Genomic DNA, 23,172 nt, shown 5'->3' on the forward strand with positions numbered 1-23,172 from the left:
TGGATGATGGGGGAAAGGTTAAACAAAATAATAATAATTTTAAAAAAAAAAAAAAACCTCACAAAGGAAAAGCATGATGGGCTTTCTTTTTGCATGAGGGCAAGATCAAGACAAATTAGCATCTCAGTTATGTTAAAGTAATACAACATGAATTTTAGAAAGTATTTGTCAATCTTTGACTTTGACATTAACAACAACATCTTGAATATGGACAAGAATTATATTGAGACTTTTTTGTTTTGTTTCACCTAGAGGTTCAAAATTTTTATCGGACTTCTCAGGATTACTTTGTTTGTTTAAAGCACCATCCAAAAGTTTTACAAGACCAGCACCACATTAAGTTATTCAGGGAGAAAATATAATTTTCTTATCAATAGGTTACATTGGTCAGTCATCTTGCAAGAACATACCACAGCACCTGCCCACAGAGATGAATGACCCAAGAATGTGTAACTACAACTAAGGGGGAAAATACAAGCATACATACATACAGATATGTGTGTGTGTGTGTGTGTGTATTTATATGTATATATACACACACACACATACCACACACACACAAATCTGACCAACTATGAATCAGAAGTATCAACTTATTGTACAATGGATAGAATATGACATAACAATATTCTTGCGTGACAAAACACTAAGTTGAATGAAATAAATGTATTTTCTTCACTGAAAATATTTGTTCATGATTAAGCTCAAAAGACTACTTCCTTTATCAGTATACCTTCTTGTTTCTTGCTACTAAAGAAATCTTTGTGTATACATTCATGCATTTATCATCTATCATTTACTCACAAAGAACACAATCTGCAAACAGCCTATTCATTGGGCTTGTAGAAAAACATTCTTTGAAATGAGAAGCATATAGCCATTGATTTGGGGGTAGGAAATAAACACATTGCATATACCTGTAGAGTAAATTGATGTTTTTCTTAATAATACCTTTCCCCCCCTTTCTTAGTTGAACTTGTCTTTAATTCAATGGTGCTAACCAAGACCTCTAAGGAAATAACAAATGCAGAAAGTATTTGTAGGTGGTATAAGTAGAATCATAGTATTTATAGCAAAAAGGGGTTATAGAGATCAGTTAAACTCTGTTACTTTACAGATGCAGATACTGAGTCTAGGGAAGTGAAGTAATTTGCCCAGTTATATATATCCAGGTGATAAATGGCAATAGAAGCAAGGTCAAAGGTCAGAGATTTGGAAATGGAGAGGAATTAGAGGCAATCTAATTTAATCACCTCATTTTATAAATGAAGCAAGTGACCACCAGGATTTTCCCCAAATCACAGGCAGTAGATGGCAGAGTAAGAACTGGAATTCTGGTCCTCTGACTGAATCGTGTGATATTTCCCCTGAGCCATGCTTCCTGCTGATGATTTTGTTTTATAATAAGAAAGCAGCAATTCTGCCTTCAACCTCTAATCATGTCACAGTGGAATATATCAATGATGCATTTGAGAAAGTAAAATATTTCCATAATGCATATTGTCTGGGAGATACACACATCCATATCACTCAAAGCAATTAAATTCTTGGGAAACTGACTGAAAATATTTTATTATCATTTGAAGATGAAATGATTTCATTTGATGATGAAAATAAAGATGATGATATCTCCATCATATTGATGAAGATAGATAGATAGTCACATAGATTAAAGAGAGGAAGTAACAAAAATACATTTTTTTTTTATTCTAGCAAAATCAATGATTTATGATCTAGGAGAAAACCAGCTTTACCTGGAAACACATTTGGTATTGAATAATGTGTTGAAATAACATTTCAGAGTTTCCTGGATTTAATGAATTTCAACTGTTAGCAAAGTATAGACCATTATTCTAAAACTCAATGAATAGTGGTAGTTTAGAGAAAGAAAATTGTGACTCGCTCCCCTCAACTTCTCATTTGTGACCTCTTCTCTACTCTCGGTGTTTTAAAGGATATGAAGTCTTGCTTTGAAAAGGGAGAGAAAAGATTTTGACATTTTATTTAGGGATAAAAGAGAATAAAACTGAAAGAGAATTTCACCAACATACAAGAACTTACTTTTGGTAATTTTTTGAGTTTTGGAAATTATTTTATAGGCAATATATCATTTGATCTTTGAAACAACCACCCTGAGAGATAGAAATGAAAATATAGAGTGTCATCATCTTCATCTTCATCATCATAGAAAAGGCACTGAACCTGCAATTTCATAGATATCAGGAACATCTAAATGAGGAAACCTCTATCTTGGAGGTAGACAAATTCTCTTAAGTCTTTGAATCCTGGAGCACTGAGAAGTTAAAGAACTCAGGTTCACATAGCTAGTCTGTATCAGAAATAGGATCTGAACTCATCTCTTCCTGCCTTCAAGGCTAGCTTTCTATCAGATATGGTATATTGCCTCTTCACTATGATTATCATTATTCAAAATTTTACTGAAGAACAAACTAAAAATCAGATAGATTTAATGATTTATCTTTGGTCTCAAAGATAGTATCATAGTGCTTATTTGAACCCAAGGAACTCCTGATTTTTACTATCTATCTATCTATCTATCATGTTTTTCTATCTATATACCACCCTTCTGTTCCCTGATGGTGTTTTTATATATAAATCTTATCAGTGAGCAATGCTAGCCCTAGGAAAAATGAATTAAGCAATATTTGTCTTCATTGGCTTCACTCATCATCCCCATTTCACTATTATTTACCTTTTCCCTTCTTTTTTACTATTCCTTTCCCCTTCCAACAGCTATTAGCATCATCATGCTTTTTCACTATCCTATAAGTCAAAACAACTTCTAAAGAAACAAACTGAAATTCACTTTCAGTAAAATGTATATGATTAATATGTCAGTATTTTAAGAGCCTATGATTTTGTTGGCATGGGGACTCCCTTTCTACTTAAAAAATCACAACTACTCTATGAAATCATAGATAGTCTTTGAGAGTTTCTGTAGCTAAAAATTTTAACATATATCAATGCATTTAGTGATTTAGTTTAGTAAATTTAGCTAAATTGCTGTTGGGTCAACAAACTTATTGATTGTCATTAGGCCCATGCACAAAGGTGTTCTAGTTTAGTAGCATCCATTAGGGTATCTACAGTAATGTTTTTAAGAATTCAGTGTTACCTGCAGACCAGAGTAGGGCAACTGTGGAGAGATCCAGTGGACTTCAGTGGCCAAAAAATGTTTATATTTTTACTCTTTTCCTAAAGACATTTGCATTGAAAGGATTACACTCTCCTTCTCCTTCCCCAACAACCTTAAATCTTTTTTTTTTTTTTTAATTACAGGATACCATATACAACAGAAATCACCTCTATAACACTCCCAAGAAATTTTAAATGGAACTGTTTAGCACTGGGAATTCTCATGAATAAATAATGGTCTCTTCTAATCTGGGTAAATGTCTTAGCCTCTAACCCTGTACATTTCTATAATTCCCACTGCATTCTGGTTTTCTTCTCAAGATGGAGATACCTCTACTTCTCTGGCCTCTGGCTCTATTAGTTGAGTTCCTTGGTTAAATGTGATCTATATTAGTAATGCTTGCTTCTAACTGCTTCTCAGATCTTGACTTTACACTTTTAGAACTCCCTGCTACCCCTTTCTTCCTAGCCAGTTATCTCAACAGTGGAGAGATAAAGAGACTGACATTAACTCTTTAGTGAGTCATTTCAGTGGCATAATGAAGTGGGAAGCCAAACTGTAGACTGTTAAAAAGAGATTGAGAGAGGAGGGAAAATGTGGAAACATCTCTTGTAGATGACCATCTCAAAGAATTTAGTCATATAGGGTAAGGGAGATATCAAATGATAGCAGGGATGGACAAATCAAACAAGATTTTTTTTAAGGATAAGATGATATAGGTAGAGCAGCAGCCAGGAGACAGAAAGAGATTGAAGATAAGTGAAAGCACTGAGATTGATAAAGGGGGTAATCTGCAGGATATATAATGGATAGAATGGGAGTAATCTGAGGTAAAAGGGTTTGCCTTAGTCTGGAAAGGGTCCTGTATTCATGAGAGACAGGAATGATGAAAGTGATATTAGCAGAAGGTATATGAGAGATAGAAAATGAGAAGGGGAGAAGAAGCAACTCTCAGATTATGATTTCATTTTTTTTTTTCAGTTAAAAAGTGGTTACATTTATCAGTTAAGGGCTGGGGAAGGTGAGCTAAGGATTTGATAAAGACAGATCAAAAAGTTTATATGATTTACTGCATTGAATTGGACAAAAGGCTAATTAAGCCTTGTGTTCTCCACCATTTTGTGTTCAGGAAGGAGATCTCCACATTTCCTAGAGGGACTTCTCTGCCTTTCTCTCATCTGCCCACTATCCCAGACATATTCAGGGACTATATAAAATATAATATATACTATATATATAGTACACTAAATCAGCTTGATCTGCTGATGTATATAATAACTGTGCCATTGATACAAGTTAGCTATGTCTGTTCAAGATAATTTGATCATAAGAAATTTACAGTGTTAGTTTGTTCACATAGCAAGAAAAGATAGAAGGAGATAGCATTCATCACTGGGGCCCATTTAGATACTCAGTTACAGCCAGGGAAATAGTATATTGCTGGGTTTTATTCACCTCATAATTATTAGGCCAAATAATATACCTAGAAAGTGTAAGACTCTTGGATACTTTTAATTTGTGGGAAATATAATTAGAGTCAAGTTTTCTTCCCACAAATGAAGCAACAGCTCCTGAAATAATAGTAATTATTGGATTTTTATTTATATTATACTCTCTATCTATAGTGTGCTGACTATTTTTGTTTTTATTAATAGTTCTATTTATGACATTTATCCTGTCTTTGATATTTTTAAACACTGGAAAAATTAGTCATTTCACCCCTTCTTTACCCCAAGACCAAATTCTAAAGAATGACTCATCTTGACCCTTTTTCCAAATTAAAGATTGTTTAAAGTGAGGGTGGGAGAGAGTTCATTAAGATGTAAAAGGCTTTTTATAAATTTGTAATGGACTCAGTCAGCATGATTTTATGATTTGCTTCAGTTTGGTTTGAAAGCATATGGGTTTGAGGGATGGAGATTTCCAGTGGGATTCTATCTTTTCCATTCTTATACTCATTAAAAAAAATAATAAATGACTTTACATAGAAAATCAAACTATTTCACACATTAAATCAGAAAAATGGGATCCAGAAAGAACTCAGAATCTTAGAATAATAGGCAAAACTTACTAAGATACATTTAAGGCTGGAATTAAAGGGAGAGGGAAAAAAAAACACAATTTGTTGCAGGTACAAGCAGATAGGTAGAAAACTTTTCGAATAAAAAAGACAATTTTGAGACTGAAAACTCAATGTGAGCCAACAGTGCAATATGGTGATCAAAGAATTTAATAGTATCTTAGACTGCCTTTAGAGAGGCATAGCATTAGCCAATTAATATGCCTCGTCTGACTTTCTATTCTCTATTTAAAATTCAAAGCATTTTATAACACAGCCCCATCCTACTTTTCTAATCTTCTTACACCTTGTTTCTTGCCACATACTTGAAAGAGCCACTGGACTTCTTGCTATTCCATAAGTAAGACACTCATTTTTTAGTTCCAGAAATTTTCTCAGGCTGTCCCACATTCCTGGAATTCTCTTATTTATCATCTCCACCTGGTGTCTCTGGCTTCCTTTAGGTACCAATTAAAATCCTACATTCTACAGAAAGTAATCCCAATCCCTTTTAATTCTGATGTCTGTACTCTTCAGCTGTTTCCTTTTATCATATCACACAGCTGTTAGGAACACACTTATTTCCTTGTTGTCTACCCGATAAAATAGTTACCTTCTTGAAGGCAATGACTGTCTTCAGCCTCTGTATTGTCAACACTTAGCACACTATCTGGTACAAAATAGGTATTTAATAAATGTTTATTGACTGGCAACTTTCTGTGAATAGAAAAAATAGGAGAGGAAATCAATTAGTAGACCAAATGAATGTTTTCTCTAAGCATTCAGCATCCACATGGATTTTCCCATAAACCTGCTCATGTCATATCTTTTAAGACAGTTTTGATAGAAGTTAAATCCATCATCCAGTGAACCAGTCTTCAAACCCTTGAATAAAAATAACACATTCTGTTTTTTAAATTGTGGCTGTACTAGTGTAAGTCAGACATTAGAAATAACTTTCTATAAGAGTTCCAGACATTATTATCAAAGGAAACTGTGGGATATGATAAAAAAAAAATCTTCATCTTTGACCTTTATCTCAAATATGATCATTGAATCACAGAATTTCAAAGTTGGAAAGAACTTTAATAGTCAACCTGAACCCCTAAAGGATACCTTAGTGCATCATATCAAAAAAAAACTTTTTTAGATTCTGAATGCTAACCAGTAAGGAAGAACATCTTTCCAAGGGAACCCATTTTACTTATAGAGAGCCCTAATTTTTTTAAAGAAGTGTTTTTGCTTTTATTATTCCCCCAGACCTCTTGAAGCCTAAGTATTCCTCTTTGTAGCTTTTATTCATTATTCCACATTATACTCGTTACTCTCAAAAGAATGAGTTTAATCCAACTATTTCAATTACTTGAATAAATCTGTCATATTCCACAGAACTGTCTCATTTCAAATCGAAAAGGCTTCAACTCTTTGAGCTGTTCTTCATATGGCATGAACTGAAGGACCATCACCATTCTGGTTGCCTTTCTTTAATTATTACCCAGTTTAGTGATGTCCTTTCTAAATGTGATTCCTCCAATGAAAAGTACAATAAAACAATAATTCAATGAAGCTTTTGTTTCATTCAACATACCAATTTATTTTCCTATATGAAAAACACTGTGGTAGGCACTAGAGAAGGGAAAAAAAAATGAGGGAGAAAGGAAAAGGTAAGGAAAATGAGAAGGTAGAGTGAAAGGAGGGAGAAAAAAGGAGGGAAGAAAAGGGAAAAGGGAGTAGAGGGGAAGGGAAAGGAAAAGAATCAGTCTTTGAACTCAAGAAAATTGTAACCCAATACTGACTTCCTGCCACATTATATCACTGATGCATAAATTAAAAAATATATCCTTTTATAGCAAGCAACAATACATTAAAAAAAAAAACTGGGGGTTGGGAAATCTGCCTAGTCAGTCAATAAAAATTTTATTATGTGTCTGCAGTATGTTAGGAACTGTGTGAAGTGTTAGGGATACAAAAAAAGGAGTCCTCAAGGAGCTAAAGATTTAATAAAAGGAAAACAGCAAAAAAAACAGAAAAAAAAAGGTGGTGTTGGAGGGTAAGATCAGAGAAAATGAAACTGGGTGGAAAACAAAGAAATGGCTTCCCTGGGTTCTCTTCTTAAGTGGAAAAGCTGGGCAGAATGCTCCACTGCCTACTCCACATTCTCCAGTTAGAGGGACGGAGAGGCCCAGGGACAGCATGTATTGAAGGGGTGTGAGTTTTGGGGTTGATGTGATTTTGCAGAGTGATGAGATTTCTTTTTTTTTTTTTTTAATTCTATACACACACACACACACACACACACACACACACACACACACATATATAATAACTTTTTATTGACAGAACCCATGCCAGGGTAATTTTTTACAGCATTATCCCTTGCACTCACTTCTGTTCTGATTTTTCCCCTCCCTCCTTCCACCCCCTCCCCCAGATGCCAGATGGCAAGCAGTCCTTTACATGTTGAATAGGTTACAGTATATCCTAGATACAATATATGTGTGCAGAACCAAACAGTTTTCTTGTTGCATAGGGAGAATTGGATTCAGAAGGTATAAATAACCCGGGAAGAAAAACAAAAATGCAAGCAGTTTATATTCATTTCCCAATATTGTTTCTTTGGGTGTAGCTGCTTCTGTCCATCCTTGATCAATTGAAACTGAATTAGCTCTCTTTATCGAAGAGATCCACTTCCATCAGAATACATGCTCAAACCATTTCGTTGTTGAGGTATATGATGATCTCCTGGTTCTGCTCATTTCACTTAGCATCAGTTCATGTAAGTCTCACCAGTCCTCTCTATATTCATCCTGCTGGTCATTCCTTACAGAACAATAATATTCCATAACGTTCATATACCACAATTTACTCAACCATTCTCCAATTGATGGGCATCCATTCATTTTCCAGCTTCTAGCCACTACAAACAGGGCTGCCACAAACATTTTGGCACATACAGGTCCCTTTCCCTTCTTTAGTATCTCTTTGGGATATAAGCCCAGTTGTAGGACTGTTGAATCAAAGGTTTTGCACAGTTTGATAACTTTTTGAGCACAGTTCCAAATTGCTCTCCAGAATGGCTGGATGTGTTCACAATTCCACCAACAATGTATCAGTGTCCCTGTTTTCCCACATCCCCTCCAACATTCCGCATTATCTTTCCCTGTCATTCTAGCCAATCTGACAGGTGTATAGTGGTATCTCAGAGTTGTCTTAATTTGCATTTCTCTGATTAATAATGATTTGGAGCATATTTTCACATGGCTATAAATAGTTTCAATTTCTTCATCTGAGAATTGTCTGTTCATATCCATTGAAGAGTGATGAGATTTCAAAGTGCATGATGAAATCCAGAGGAGTTAAGAGTATGAGTATACTCACTTTCTCAGTGGTTAGGACCCTCATTATCTTTCCATTTAAGATCTAAAAATATTGTCAATTTCAGGAAAATTTATTAGATAATATAAATGTGTCACTGTTTGAAAAACTCCCGCCCAATTAATTTTTTAAATGTTTAAAAGAAATTTTCATTTTTATTCTCATGTCAAATTTTTAAGTATAGCTTTAGTTAACTTTGTGTGACTAATCCCACATGTATAACATCAGTTGCCTTGACTTTACTAAGGTCTTAGGTTCTAACAAAATAAGACTAAAGATAAAATGCCTTCTAGGAGGAAAAAATGACATGATTTTTAAACATGATCTTGATAAGTAATCTTCTTGCTATTTAGTGGATCGAGGTGAGGGAAGATATTGAAATTCTGCCAGATTATTCTGCATATTTCTAATTCATTTGGTTAGTTTTTCAGAAATGCTAGCAGATATTGACTAGACTTTCATAATATGTCAATGTCTCCAAATGAGGGAAATGAAGGGAAATGGGACTCACCATGTTTCTTACCAAGGGATGGCTCAAGGATATTTATTGACCGGATATTCCATTAATGATTCTTTATTTCAAGTGAATAAGTACTCTTTATAGTTTTTGATATAAAAGATAATTTTTCTAAAGAAAAATCTTAGAGGCAAAATATTCAAAGGGGCCCTATTGAAATGCTCCACAATTGAAGTGGTTTTCATATAAAAAGTCAAGTCTATTGTTCTTCAGATTTCCAAGAAAAGGTAGAGATATATGGCTTAATAACATACTGTAGTTCCAGGATCTTGAGTATGTGACAACAATGTGTTTGCAGCACTTGGGCAGAAATTTTTCTCTAATCACATACCTATTTTTAGATGAACAATGGAAAACATGGTGATGGTGTGAAGATTGTAAAAATCACTAAATTTCAACAAAGGAGTTATGAAGGTGAGAGACACATACCCTACTTTCTTTACACTTTACACTTTATACTTCATTTTGTCTCAACCAGTACATAGTAAACATACCTGTTACCTTTTGCTCCTTTTGCTATGGCAAATGGAATAGTTTGGTCGCGCAATAGAGAGTAATAGATTTACATTCAGGAAGACCTGAGCTCAGGCACTTAGTAAATGTGTGAGTGTGGGCAAATCACTTAACCTCAATTTGCTTCAATTTCCTCATCTGTAAAATGGGAATAAAAGTGGTACCTATCTTCCAGGGTTGTTGATAGAATCAACTGGTATGATTTTAAAGCACTTAATGGCTGGCACAGAGTAAACATTATATAAATTTTAGTTATCATTATTGTTATCATCTTTGTTGTTATTCCCAACTCCTCAAATGAGATGTGTTAAGGGAGATTAATCTATGTATGGAGAAGATCTATAAAAACACCCTAACGATAGGGATTGTTTCTAAATAAAGGTGTTATATTAGAAAACCTCTCACACCACTATAATTCTATGATTTTCTTATTCAAATCCATCTTTGCATGTCCCATAAAGCTCAGTGCTGAATGTTGCCTATGATTAATTCATTGTTTTGCATCTCAATCTGATTATTGAACAGATTGATTAATTAGTATTTCTTCAAAAGGATGTTTCAGATGTTATGTTCTGCCAGAATTAAGCAAACTATTCATAGCTATTTTTCTTGTGTTTGACTACTACTGGCTATGATAAACAAGTTGTTGTTCAGAGATTTCAGTCACATCCAACTCTGTGACCCTATTTGGGATTTTATTGGCAAAGGTACTAGAGTAGTTTGGCATTGTTTTCTCCAGCTCCATTGGAGCTCCAGCTCAAGAAACTGAGTTAAACAGGGTTTAAGTGATTTGTCTAGGGTCATAGAGCTAAAAAGTATCTGATGTAGGATTTTAACCCTGATCTTTCTGACTCCAAACTAGAGGCTCTATCCATTTCTCCACTTAGCTGCCCCTGTGATAAACAAAAGTGACAAACAAAATCACTGAACTAGGTCCCTTTTGCTAAAAAGGTATCTTCAAATAGGATATAAGATGCCAGAGGCAATCATTCAATAGCATTTATGAAGAAGAATGATTCCTGACACAAATCTGGGTAGAAAATTGGTAATACTATGCTTTTGTGATTCCTGCACAGATCTGGCTGCAGAATTGGCAATGCCATACCACCTGTGAAAGTTAAACATTTGTCTTATTTATAAATTCCTCTAACTGCCCTTCATCTAAATAAAAGGCAGTCTTTTAACCACATACATAGTTGTAAAATATTATTCTATGTCATACTAACTCATTCACATACTTAACTTCATGAACATTAAACTTTCAATAATTAAACTAATCTAATAATTAACCCTGTAGAAGAATGTAAGTTACTGGAAAACAAGTTGGCTTTTCTTTTCATCTTCATTGGTTAGAATAAAGCTTCTTAAACCGAGAGTCATAATCCCATATGAGGCCACATTATTGAATGTGGGGGTTGTGAGATTATAATTTACTTTCAATAAATGTTTTATTTGTTTTCCTATTTTATATATCTATGTAACCAAGGTCACATAAAAATTTCTTGGACTAAAGGGGTTGCTAGTGAAAAAAAGATTTAAGCCCTGGTTTAATGCCTTATATGTAGAAAGATTTAGTTAAAACCTGTAGAATGGGATGGGATGGGATGGAATGGAATCAAATAGAATAAATCAAAAGAAAATTACAAAAAAAACATAAAACAAAATGTGTTCAATATGCTTAGTAACACTTACATAGACATGTCCAAAGTGAAAAGTACATATTTTTACTGCATTCCCTCCCTCTCCCCCTTTTTCTGGAAAGGAGGGAAAGCCTGTGTATGCAAGGAAACCTAATTTAAGTTCTTCTCCTTTTTGAATAAGCTCCTTTGAAATTTTCAGTTATATGTGTTATGCTGGGACATTTCAACTACAGCATTATTTGGACTTTGGATTGTTGACTTTTCCCTCTTCAACCTAGCAACAAACAGTTTTGAGTTCAGAATTTCACTCAGATGGTTCATAAGAGAATTATTCTGTCTGCTTATATTCTATAACAAAAATGGGTCACTCCATAGGAACTGGGAGTTGGGTCCTTTTAGAAAGCTTTTCATATGAGCAATTGACTATTCTTTGCTCCTAGATAACTGTGATCATTATATTCTCATATTACAAATTGGTTCATTTGTATTTCACACACAGGCCCCCACACATAAAGGTTAGCAATTAGCTTGCTGAATGGAGGTTGGATAAGATAGAATACCTTAGGAACTTTTAAAGGGTGTCTCAGGCTTTGACTAAAGTCAGAGGACTTTCTGAACTGGATGTCACTATAGGATATTTGAACCCTTTCGGTGGCATTTTTTTTTTTTAATCATCGTTCAAAAGAAGTGGGGATTCAAGCAGGTTGGTTGTATTAACAGTCTTGTCTGGATTTCCAATGAGTGTCCTGCTTTCATTTCTTTTCAAGGCTAAATTGATACATTTTTGTACAGTTTTTGGTGGTGAGTACTGGTTAAGGCCTTTGAAGCACAATAGCTCACCACTGAACTGAGGCCAGCAAAAGTATCCAGAGCTCCTTGATTCTTCTCAACTTTGAAAGGCTGGTTATTCCCAAGAAAGATCAGTTGAGAGAGACTTTTATCCCTACAGGAACAGCTGACTTCATGGCTCAAATGCAGAATTGTTCAGAATGTGAAATGATGAGGTTGATTTGTGTCCCTTACCCCTTTTCAAACTACTGGTACCTACTAAAGATGAAAAGGAGAATCAATCAAATTATAGACAAATAAAACATCCCCTTGAGACCTAGGTATGTTTCCTACCTAGCTGTGTGTTTCAAAATGACTTCTAGTTAGGTGTAGAATAAAATTTTACTTTGTCCAGCTTTTGCTACATTTCAGGTTTGCAAACTAAAAGCACAGTCAGAATGTAAACTGATTATTTTTGTTAGAAGACAGTTTCAGTCTCTTTTTAACCTTGCTTCAACCTCCTTCTATGGAAAGTATAATGGAAAATCCTAAATTTTGAGGCACAGGACCTAGAATTAATTCCCAATTATGAAAAAAAAAAGATTTTCTTTATGATTTTGAAGGTACTTCAACTTCATGTGACTCATTCAAAAAAAAAAAATGAGAAGTTTAGACCAAATGCTTTTAAAATTCCTTTCAACTTAAATCTTTAATTCTGTGATCTAAATGAATTTGTATGGAAGAGTTAGGCAAAATCTCTCCAGAAGGACTGAAAATGATGAAGGACAAAAGGACTTTAATTATGCCTTTTAACAAAGACTTCCTTATAAAACACGTATGTGAAGGTTATAACCCAGGCAAAGATTTATGTTTACTCTGGCTTAATCTGACACTCAAATCCAGTAAAATAATGTCTCCCAGGGCAGCTAGTCGGTGCAGTGGATCGAGCACTAGCCATGGAGTCAAGAGAACCTGGTTTCACACAATGAACACAGGCAAGTCACTTAACCCCATTTACCACACACACACACACACACACACACACACACACACACAGATAATGTCTTTCTTTGATAAGGCTGAGTATCAATAAATCTCTGCTACTTACATGTGAAAAAACCTATTTACAGGTTACTAGATGTTTATCTGACATAATGGTCTGTTTTACAGCCATTCAGAACAGTTCTATTTATTTTTTCTTACCCTGGTGGCTACAGGATACAAACCATATATCATAAATTCACTATCACTACCAAGTACTATAATTAGCAGATGCCAAAAAAATGATTAGCAAATGACCAATGAGCTCATAGGCAATAATGATGTCACAATGATGGGAAACAGGAAGAGCTATGAGTTCCCTCTACTCCTTGTAGCATAGTCCCACTCATGATAAACTTGTCTGTTCCAACTATACTCAATTATATTGTACTTTATAGATTATGAAATTCTTACAGCAATAAAATTATCACATTGCTCCTTTGGTTCAAATTGGAATTTGTTTAAATTTAGCAGATCAAAAATTGAATTCTACAGATTATAAATATATCTCAGATCAGGAATCATAGGAAATTGAGCTTAAGTATATTAGATTGTTTCTATCAAAAACAGAAAATTGCAAATGGTTTGACAACACAAGCAAGAAAGATACAGCTCTTATTCCCAGGTACCAATCTTATTATTTTGAAAAGTAGATTTTCATGTGTTTTCTAATCATGTAAAATTCAAGAGCTTAAGAGACAAAAAGTTCTTAAGAGGAAAAGAAGGATTTATAGAAAGTATGATTCATGGAATTCAATCTGTGATATCAGCAATATAGAGAACTTTCAATTCAGTTAGGCTTTTTACTTTTGACTTAATTGAATTAAAGTGACACCTAGAGATAGCTAGATACCTAGATGCTGAGAAGTTATATGATTGTCTCAAACAGGTAGTATGTGTGAGACATAGAATTTGAACCTGAACCCTCCAAGTGTTGAACCCCGATCTCTATCCATTACTCCACTTTTAAAGTCATTCTTAGATAAAAGCATGATGTAAACCAGTCTTCTTGGAAAAAAAAAAAAAAAAGTAAATATCATGTAAATGTTTTCCCACAGGTAATAATATGTATAAAATGATTGCATTAAATAAATGTAATTTATTGTAAAAGTCTCTTTCATCATCTGAAAGTAGTGCTGCTACTATTTTATTTTGACAATCTTCCCATTCCCCACAATATTCCCTTTTTGTACTTGCTTGAAGGAATTTAAAATTAGCAATCCAGATTCCTGTAGTATCATCAAGATGGGAATTAATTGCATATAAAACATAAAATTAGCCACTTTTTCAGCAACAACAAATTGTTTATGTTCTATGTTGAAAATATTCCTCCAAGATCATCATATACCTCAACAATGATACTGTATGAGGATGTATTCTGATGGAAGTGGATTTCTTCGACAAAGAGATCTAACTCCGTTTCAATTGATCAAGGATGGACAAAAGCAGCTACACCCAAAGAAAGGGCACTGGGAAATGAATATAAACTATTTGCATTTTTGTTTTTCTTTCCGGGTTATTTTTACCTTCTGAATCCAATTCTCCCTGTGCAACAAGAGAACTGTTCGGTTCTGCACATATATATTGTACCTAGGATATACCGTAACCTATTTAACATGTATAGGACCACTTGCCATCTGGGGGAGGGGGTGGGAGGGGAAAAATCAGAACAAAAGAGAGTGCAAGGGATAATGTTGTAAAAAATTACCCTGGCATGGGTTCTGTCAATAAAAAGTTATTTAAAAAAAGAAAGAAAGAAAGAAAATATTCCTCCAAGAAAGTTCTGTTCTTCTGGTTTATTGTGGCATGGAGGTGACCTTGTTTCTCAGTGGTAATGTTTACTGGTGAAGTATGAATACTAGTTCATGCTAGAGAGGTTTGGAAGACAGGTCAAGAGGCATACTATGTCTGCCATCAAAAAACCAAGATAATTAAGTGTGGTGTTTTCTTCTTTTGTATAATATATGATGGTTCTCTCTGTGAGAGCAGGTTTCTTGGGGAGGTTTTCTGGAGGCAGCCTTAGTTTCAGTTCAGATCAATAATCACCTCAAATGCAGTCAGCTGATAAAATCCAAACATTTATTTTCTCCTTCCTTGATTCCAAGAGCTCTTGCAGTTTGTCCTTTGCTTCTGCCTCTAGCTCAACTCCAACTCCTGGCAATCTTCTGAATTGACTGACTGACTGATTGACTGAAGCTCTTTTTATGCTCTTTTAGAGGTGTAAACTCAAAGATTGACTTCTCCTCTGAGAGTGGGATTATGGGAGGTGTGAATTTGGATATCTTATACTGAACCCTGAAATCTCACAAATGTGTGAACTAATGTGTGAGCTAATGTGTGAACTTTCAAAGGTGTTAGCTTAAGCATTGTTCCTATCAATACTAGTGACTTAATGCCTTGTAAGGATTTGCTCTAATGTGTGAACCAATAAGCATTGTATCAATTCCATAGAGTTAACACTAGGATTCTAACAACTAAGTATAGAGCAGCTCATGGCCGAAAGTTTTACTGCCAAGTAATGATTTTTTTTTTTTTTTGGCTATGATCTTCATATGGAGAAAACATACAAAGCAGCCTTAAATTGTTTAGTCCTCTTTCTGACTTCTCTGTGATGGCAGAGAGAAAGTCAAAAAAAAAAAAAATTTTCAGAGATATAATAAAAAGCACAAAACTCGTAGCTCATCTACAAATTCTAGTTAAATTATGTGCGTTCTTAATGAACAATCTTGGTCAATCACACAATCCATGTATATTTTTTATATACTTCCAATGTACCCAGATTTATGTTAGTCTCTAGAAACATTGACAAAATAATGAAATAGTCCATATATTCAAGTAGTTTATAGTCTATCAAGAGAGATAACATGAACATATATAAGCCTGTCTAAATTATATGCAAAATAAATACATTATAATTGTATATACATATATATTACATATATCCATATATACACATCTATCAATGTATAATGTGTATATATGTGTGTGTGTGTGTGTGTGTGTGTGTGTATATTCATCTATATCTATATATCTATCTACACATGGATATGCACATAAACATATATATATATATATATTTAGAGACAGTGGGAGGGAGGGAATAGCAGTTCAACTTTTGAAGAAATTTGTACATATTTCATATCTACATTGATACTCTCAGTATAAATATACTATTAATAATAATTATTTTTTAAAAATGCAGCAATGTGAGCAAGCATCTTGGGGAGTGACTCCTCCCAACAAATAAATATGTGGAGGAATTGATTTTTCCATATTTCCAAACCACCAGCAACAGCAACAACAAAGTATGATTATGTTAGTTACCTTGTCTTGCAGTACTCACAAGAGTAAGCAAACAAACTATAATGAAGATAATTGTAGCTTCTGGGACAACATCTGTTGCAGAGGTTGCAGCAATGAAATCCCTTGAAGAACTTGACAAGGCCTGACAAAATAATTCAACATGTGGTTTAATTCACAGTGTTTTTAATACAATGATGGGCTCAAGGGAAAAAAACAAAACATTGAACAGCATGTTTGGGGATCAAGAAATGAAAGAAACCAAAGTCTCATGGATAGCTCAGAAATCTCCTTCCCCTTATATCATGAATGTTGTTCAATCACATCTAACTTTTCATGACCCCATTTGTTATTTTGTGTCCTCTCTCCTCCCCCCCACCTTTTTTTTTCTGGCAAAGATATTGACCTGGTTTGCCATTTTATTTTCCAGCTCATTTTACAGATGAGGGAACTGAGGCAAACAAGATTAAGTGATTTGGCTAGAATCACATAGCTAATGGGTCTCTGAGGCTGGATTTGAATTCAGTAAGATTATTCTTTATTCTTTCAAGCCTAATTCTCTGTGCACTATGGCGCTACCTAGCTGCTCACAACATGAATATTTTCTTTAAGAAATGCCTTGGTAAACACTGAAACAGGTAGGAACTAAAGAATCTTATTTTAAACACTGAAACAGGACAGAAAATGACTATCTCAATTGGGAGTCATGGTCATTTCTGAAATAATCATTTTTATTCAGTAAAATACTCAGTGAATAAAAGCAGACAAAAATCAATGTCAAATTGTGGAGGAAGGATAAAGTTAAGAAAATGTGGGATGCAAATACATTATCTTCAAACTAATATCTTTTTTGGGTTTTTGGATTTGGTTTTATTGAGGCTATTGAGATAAGTGATTTGCCCAACAAGTTGGGCAAATCACATACACTTATATGTGTCAAAGAGGGAAGGCCAGATTTGAACTCAGGTTCCCCTGACTCCAGGATCACAATCTGACATGTTAAAAACAGTTTATTGATACCTCCAAAAGGGAAGTAGACAAAAATAAAGACACTGAAGTAATATACCCCCTGGCAGTTGTGCTTAGATAGAAGCTTTCCAGTTTGAAAATCAACTAGGGATTTGCAGATTCATAGGAAAACAAAACTGGAAGGCTAAGAACTGGCTAACATCCCTAAGAAAGGTACTTAAGTTTAACAGTCCTTAAAAATAATAACAACTTCCTAAATCTTAAATTTAATTGAATTGGCTCCATACTGTTCTCTTCAACATCTCAGTTTTTTGTTCTTATATTCAGAACTATATTATTGTTCTTTCTCTGATTTCCCAATAATAAAATCCTATGATCCACATGTTTAAGTGCTATTTTGGTAAACTGATGGAAAGACTTGTGGCTGAAAGGTCTTAGGAGAGATAGACTTTTTAATTGTAAAAACATACTGGTAAATCTTAAAACCTTTAAAGATAAAGTTTAAAAGTACTTTTAATTATTTATAGTGTTTATACTAAAATATTCATTTTTTTGTTATTGTTTACACTAAAATATTCATGTTTTGATATGGTGGGTAGAACTTGAATATTTTTTTATTACATATATTAATATTTCACTAATCTTTTTTGATCCTGAGAGTGATCTTTCTAAAACAATTAACCTGAATTTTCAAAAAAAAGGGGGGAAATCATTCTATGTACATAAGCTTTTTCATCCTCATTCATTGAAGTCACTATTTTAATCCTTCAATAACAGTGATCTGTTGGGCTGTGTCAATGGCTGGGTTGAATGACTCATTCCAAATGGGTGAACTAGTATACTTGTGTTTGCAGCATTTGAGATTTTATTTACCTAAGTTAACAGATGTAGAGGGAATAATAGCCTTCCTATCCTGTGCCCTGCAATAGAACCATGCCATCCCACAGAAAAAGGATGGGGTGTGAAAAACAGAAGATAATATATTGTGATTTTAAGTGTCAAGTCCAAATTTGTATTCAGTTTTCCTCTTGCAGATCTTTCCCAGTAATATTCATCTTTCCCTGTGGGATCATAGAGAACAATGTTTTGACATTTTAGTCCTTTCCATAACAATAGACTAGAGAAAAGGAAGCATAAAAAGAGTAGTCAAAAAGAAATAATACAAGAAAATTTTGGGGTCTTTAAAAAAAAGTTATTTTTACACAAAAAAATGAAAATGAAGTGTTCTTGTATGAGTTTGATAGTTTTACTACTATTATTACTACTCCTATAGTAAAGGGCTGAGAAATGGAAATTCTGAATATAATCTTATGTTCATAATTTTATTATTAGGCATTAAATTGTGAATGAGGCTGGCTATGCAATCTCTAATTATATTATTCTAGGCCACTCATAGTATAGTCAAAATGGAGGAGTAAGAAGAAAAAGTCTAGTCATCCTCTTCGCCAAAGCTCCTCGACAAAAATCTAGAAAATATACTAGCCTGAATTCTTAGTGTGATGACTTAGAAAAGTAAGTCATTTATTTTCCATCCTGAGGGAACTCAGACAGACAAGCAAAGGTGTTACTATATATACTGGAAACAGAATCTGACCAGAAACAGCTATACACTAGGACTGAAAAAGAACAAAGATTAAGCACTATTCCAGATTAAGCATCTGGTCAGGAGGGATCCCTGAACTAACATAGGGTGTAGGAATGGCTGCCACTTAACATCGAGGTCTCCTACCATCCAATTCCTAGTAGAACTGGGATGAATGAGAATCAGCAGAGAGGGTAGGAGATAAAAGACATGGTTGATGGGATCTACTTGAATACTGATTATGAGTAATTGAGTACAAACAACAGATTTGGAAGTCAACAATAGTTGTGAGGCTCTGTTCCCAGCAGCAGAACAGAGATTTCCTTCTAGCATCCAGCCTAGGGTAGATTCCCAAAGTGGAATGACCAAGGCAAGAGTTCCAGATCAAAAAGAAGTCTGTAGTTCATCCTTTCTGAATTTAGAGTCTTGTAGCAGGCTTATAGTGGTTGAATCTAAAAGCATTCTTGAAACTCTTAATTAGGGACAGGAAGAAAAATTGAAACCTGTGTCAGAAACATGTAGCACTCATTATTACAGACAGCAGCAAACAGGCTTTGCCTCGATCACATTATTTTGGGAGTAGTGAAAGTTTATAGACCTCTCCCAAGCTAAGCTGTGAAAAAAAAAAAAAAAAAAAAAAAAGAAGAAGATAAAAGCGTAGGTTGGACATTTCCCTCTAAAGTGTCTCAGTTCTTAGTTAGTCCTTAGTCATTGAATGGACATGGTCTCAGACAAACTGAGACCTGAGACATTAATTTAAAAAGGCCAAGTTTACCCACTGGATCCAATCACCTTGATTTTTATATTGCCACCGGACCCCAGTGACCATAGAGAAGAGAGGGCAAGACTGATGACTTTGCACAACTCTCTCTCACTCAAATACAACTCACCTGCAAGTCAAGACATCATACTCATGATGTCATTGATACACTGTGAGAAGGAAGAATGAACAACAACTTCCCTAAAATGCATAGAGATCAATAATGACGATAGGTCCACAGACAAGAAGAAAGCTGGAAGAATAAACAAATAAAATAATCCATATAATTAAAAAGCTGTTACATGACAGAAATGCTGAAGACACCCCCCCCCAAAAAATAAAGAAAGAAAAATTCAAAAACATCTACCAGCAAATCCTAAAAATGTAGATATATAAATTGAACTCTTGTTTTTTTTTGTTGTTGTTGTTGTTTGTTTGTTTTGTTATTGTTCCAAAGTGGATCCACTCTAGTCATTTAGGTATATTGTTTATTTTAAATACATAAATACATGTCTATTAATGTCCAAAGCTGAAACCTGTTCTGCCTTTGTGATTGAGGCACAGATTTTTGCAATTTTTCTAACTTTAACTAGTCAATACTCCATTAATCCAGGCAATCTCTACATCTATCTTTATCATTTTTGTCTGTCTGTGTTTCTCTTCCTTTCAGTCTTTATTTGTCTCCCTCTCTCTTCCTTTGTCTGTCTCTCTGTGTCTCTGTTTCTCTCTGAGTATGCTTGTATAATAAGATTCAAGTACAGGTTGTTATAAACCTCAAATGAGATAATGTATATAAGATTAAACTTTAAAATATTATATAATTTATCATCATTATAATCATTCTCATGATTATCATCATCTTGATTAGCTCCCAATTTTTATCACTTCTTTCGTGAATATACCTAATTACAAATTAAGTTAAGGGAAATGATCAGTAGAATCCTTTCTGGTCAGTTTGATGAGCATACTTCTCCCCTTGTAATGGAATGTCCATTTGCATTTCATTAAAAGGCAAATGACAAATCCTGATTGGCTTCTCATGACTGGTGCTGCTCTTAACATAATTGGTTGACTTGGCTGCTTCATGGGGAGGGTGGAGAGATTCCTTTTATAGGAGCTATCCACTCAGCTACATTGAAAATTCATCTGTAAGTAAAGACATGTAGCACTTTTCTTTTCCTCTAAAGCAGCCATTTCTGGAGGAAGAGGATGGATAAAGATATAATGTCTTTACCCATCATGATTTTACTCTCATAAATTCTTATTTGTTCTTTAAATGAGGGGAAATAGAGGTAGCTTCATCAACAAAAAATATATATTTCTAAGTTCCAATCAACAAGTTGTCCCGAGGTCACTAACAAAATCAAGCCAGGTCCCAGTACCAGAATCTAAAAGGATTTGTCTTTATTTATTTATTTTTTTTTTGACAGAGAGTCAATAATTACATTCACATTCCATAGTAATTGAGCTTTTTTTTTTTTTTTTTTTTATTTTTAAGGGGAGAGACACGCCTGTCCTTTTGATGCTAAATATCACATGCTTCACTTATCTAAAGAGCATTATTATATCAAAGAATACACATTTATGAGCAGCTACATGGCACAATAGAGATAGTGCTTATCCTGGAATTAAGAAACTCTTAAATTCAAATCTGGCCTAGTCACTGTGTGATCCTGTATGACTCTAGGCAAATCACTTAACCCATTTGTCTCAGTTTTCTCATCTGTAAAATGAGTTAGAGAAAGAAATGTCAAATCATCACATTACCTTTGCCAAGAAAACCTCAAATGGTATCATAAAGATTTTTCTTTTAAATTATTAGCTTTTGTTTGCTGCATCCCTTACAGTTCTAGGAGATTTTGAGCTTAGAGTGATATAGTTGGAAAATTTTAAATGTCTACATACCGCTATCTCCAATATCACAACCCTGTGTTTCCAAGCTAGGATTCAAAGAGGTGGAATGTTGATAAAAAGGCTCTCAACATGATGAATAGCATGACTGGAATGTGATTTAGACAATTCCACCCCATTCCTATTTGCTGAAATTTCATATCTAACCAGATTTACAACAAAGAGATTGCCTGATTCAAGATTATACACAGGAAAACTTGACCCAGGGACTTAGCATTGAAAAAAAAATAGACTATCAAATATAACTTTAGATTATTATTATTATTATTTTGCCTTGTATATGGTGGTTTGTTCTATTGTACTTCTAGAGATATAGTACAATTTACGCATCCTCAAAGTCTTATTATGTGTAGCAAATAATGCTGATTGAACTATTTATCAAAAAATCATGGTTTATAGCATCTTAGAATCCTGGCAACTTGTTTTGAATGCAGAATGAAATGTTTTAAATCATAGATAACACATTCTGCAATAGAATATGCAAGGTCTAATTCTGTTGGTGAGGATCTAGGCCTGTTTGCTTGTTTGATTTTTCTGAAGCTATAATCTTTGTTTTGTAGCTGATCAGGCTCTTTCATGAGCAACCCAACACCAGATGCATAATAATGATTTATTTTAGTCCTTTCTAATTCTCTACTACTTATCTGAGAAGTCCTGTAAATCTTGGATTTCCTTGTTTAGAAATATTAAGTGAGCCTCAGATTTCAGCTGTGGAAAAATAGGAACCACCTCATCTATTATTAAAATCCATAAAGTGTTATGAATGAGATTAAGGGAGATAATACTAGTAAACTGGTTTACTATTATTTTGAGTTTTGGATGAATTTTAATTTCAAAAAAGGTTTAAAAAGTTATATAAATGTTGATATTGGAGAAAATTATTCTATTCCTCTGTGCACCAAATATATTTTGTTTATGTTCTTGTAGTGAGAAGTGAAATGTCATTAATGAATTGCCCATATGTTTTAACAATATCTATACCACATCAAGAGACCAAGTAGATCCCTATATCCCTGGATAGATTTCCTAGTGGAAATCCTAGAGTGGATTAACAGGAGCATATAGATGAGAGTTCTACAAGCTAGCTAAGCATGGCTAGGAGATGTTGGTATTAATGGAGGGAATATACACATAATTGATATATATATATATATATATAGCCCCTTTGATGGGAGGGAATTCTAAGTCCTTTTTAGGCTGCTCATCCATATCTGGTGCCCATCTTACCTGTGACTCCAAGAAACTGTAGCATGCACAAGCTACACCTTGGTAATTGGTCTTAGCAGATGAGCTAAATCAGATTGAGGGAAATCCATAGACCTCAAATATGTTGGTGATTTAAGGGGTTATCTATTTCAAGCATGTAAAAACTTCTCCCAGCATTATTGGTGGATGGCAAACATTTGTTCCAATGGACATGAAGGTGGCTATAGCAACTGCTGTGGAGTGCATAGAGTTTGATCAGAAAGCAAAGACATCAAGGTTATCCTTTGCTTCCTGAGATCACCAGTCATTCTGACTTATGTCTTGCCACTGAATTTGAATGACTGTAAGAAAGAGTGAAGCTGACAATTTTGTGC

General features: G+C 34.2%; 1 pseudogene; it reads left to right on the top strand.

The window, feature by feature from the left end:
- The window catches only part of LOC127544010 (transcription factor E2F6-like), a 174,962-nt pseudogene that overhangs the window by 2,169 nt on the left and 149,621 nt on the right, over positions 1-23,172 (top strand).

Source organism: Antechinus flavipes, chromosome 1 (assembly GCF_016432865.1).
Source record: "Antechinus flavipes isolate AdamAnt ecotype Samford, QLD, Australia chromosome 1, AdamAnt_v2, whole genome shotgun sequence".
Classification (NCBI taxonomy): Eukaryota; Metazoa; Chordata; class Mammalia; order Dasyuromorphia; family Dasyuridae; genus Antechinus; species Antechinus flavipes.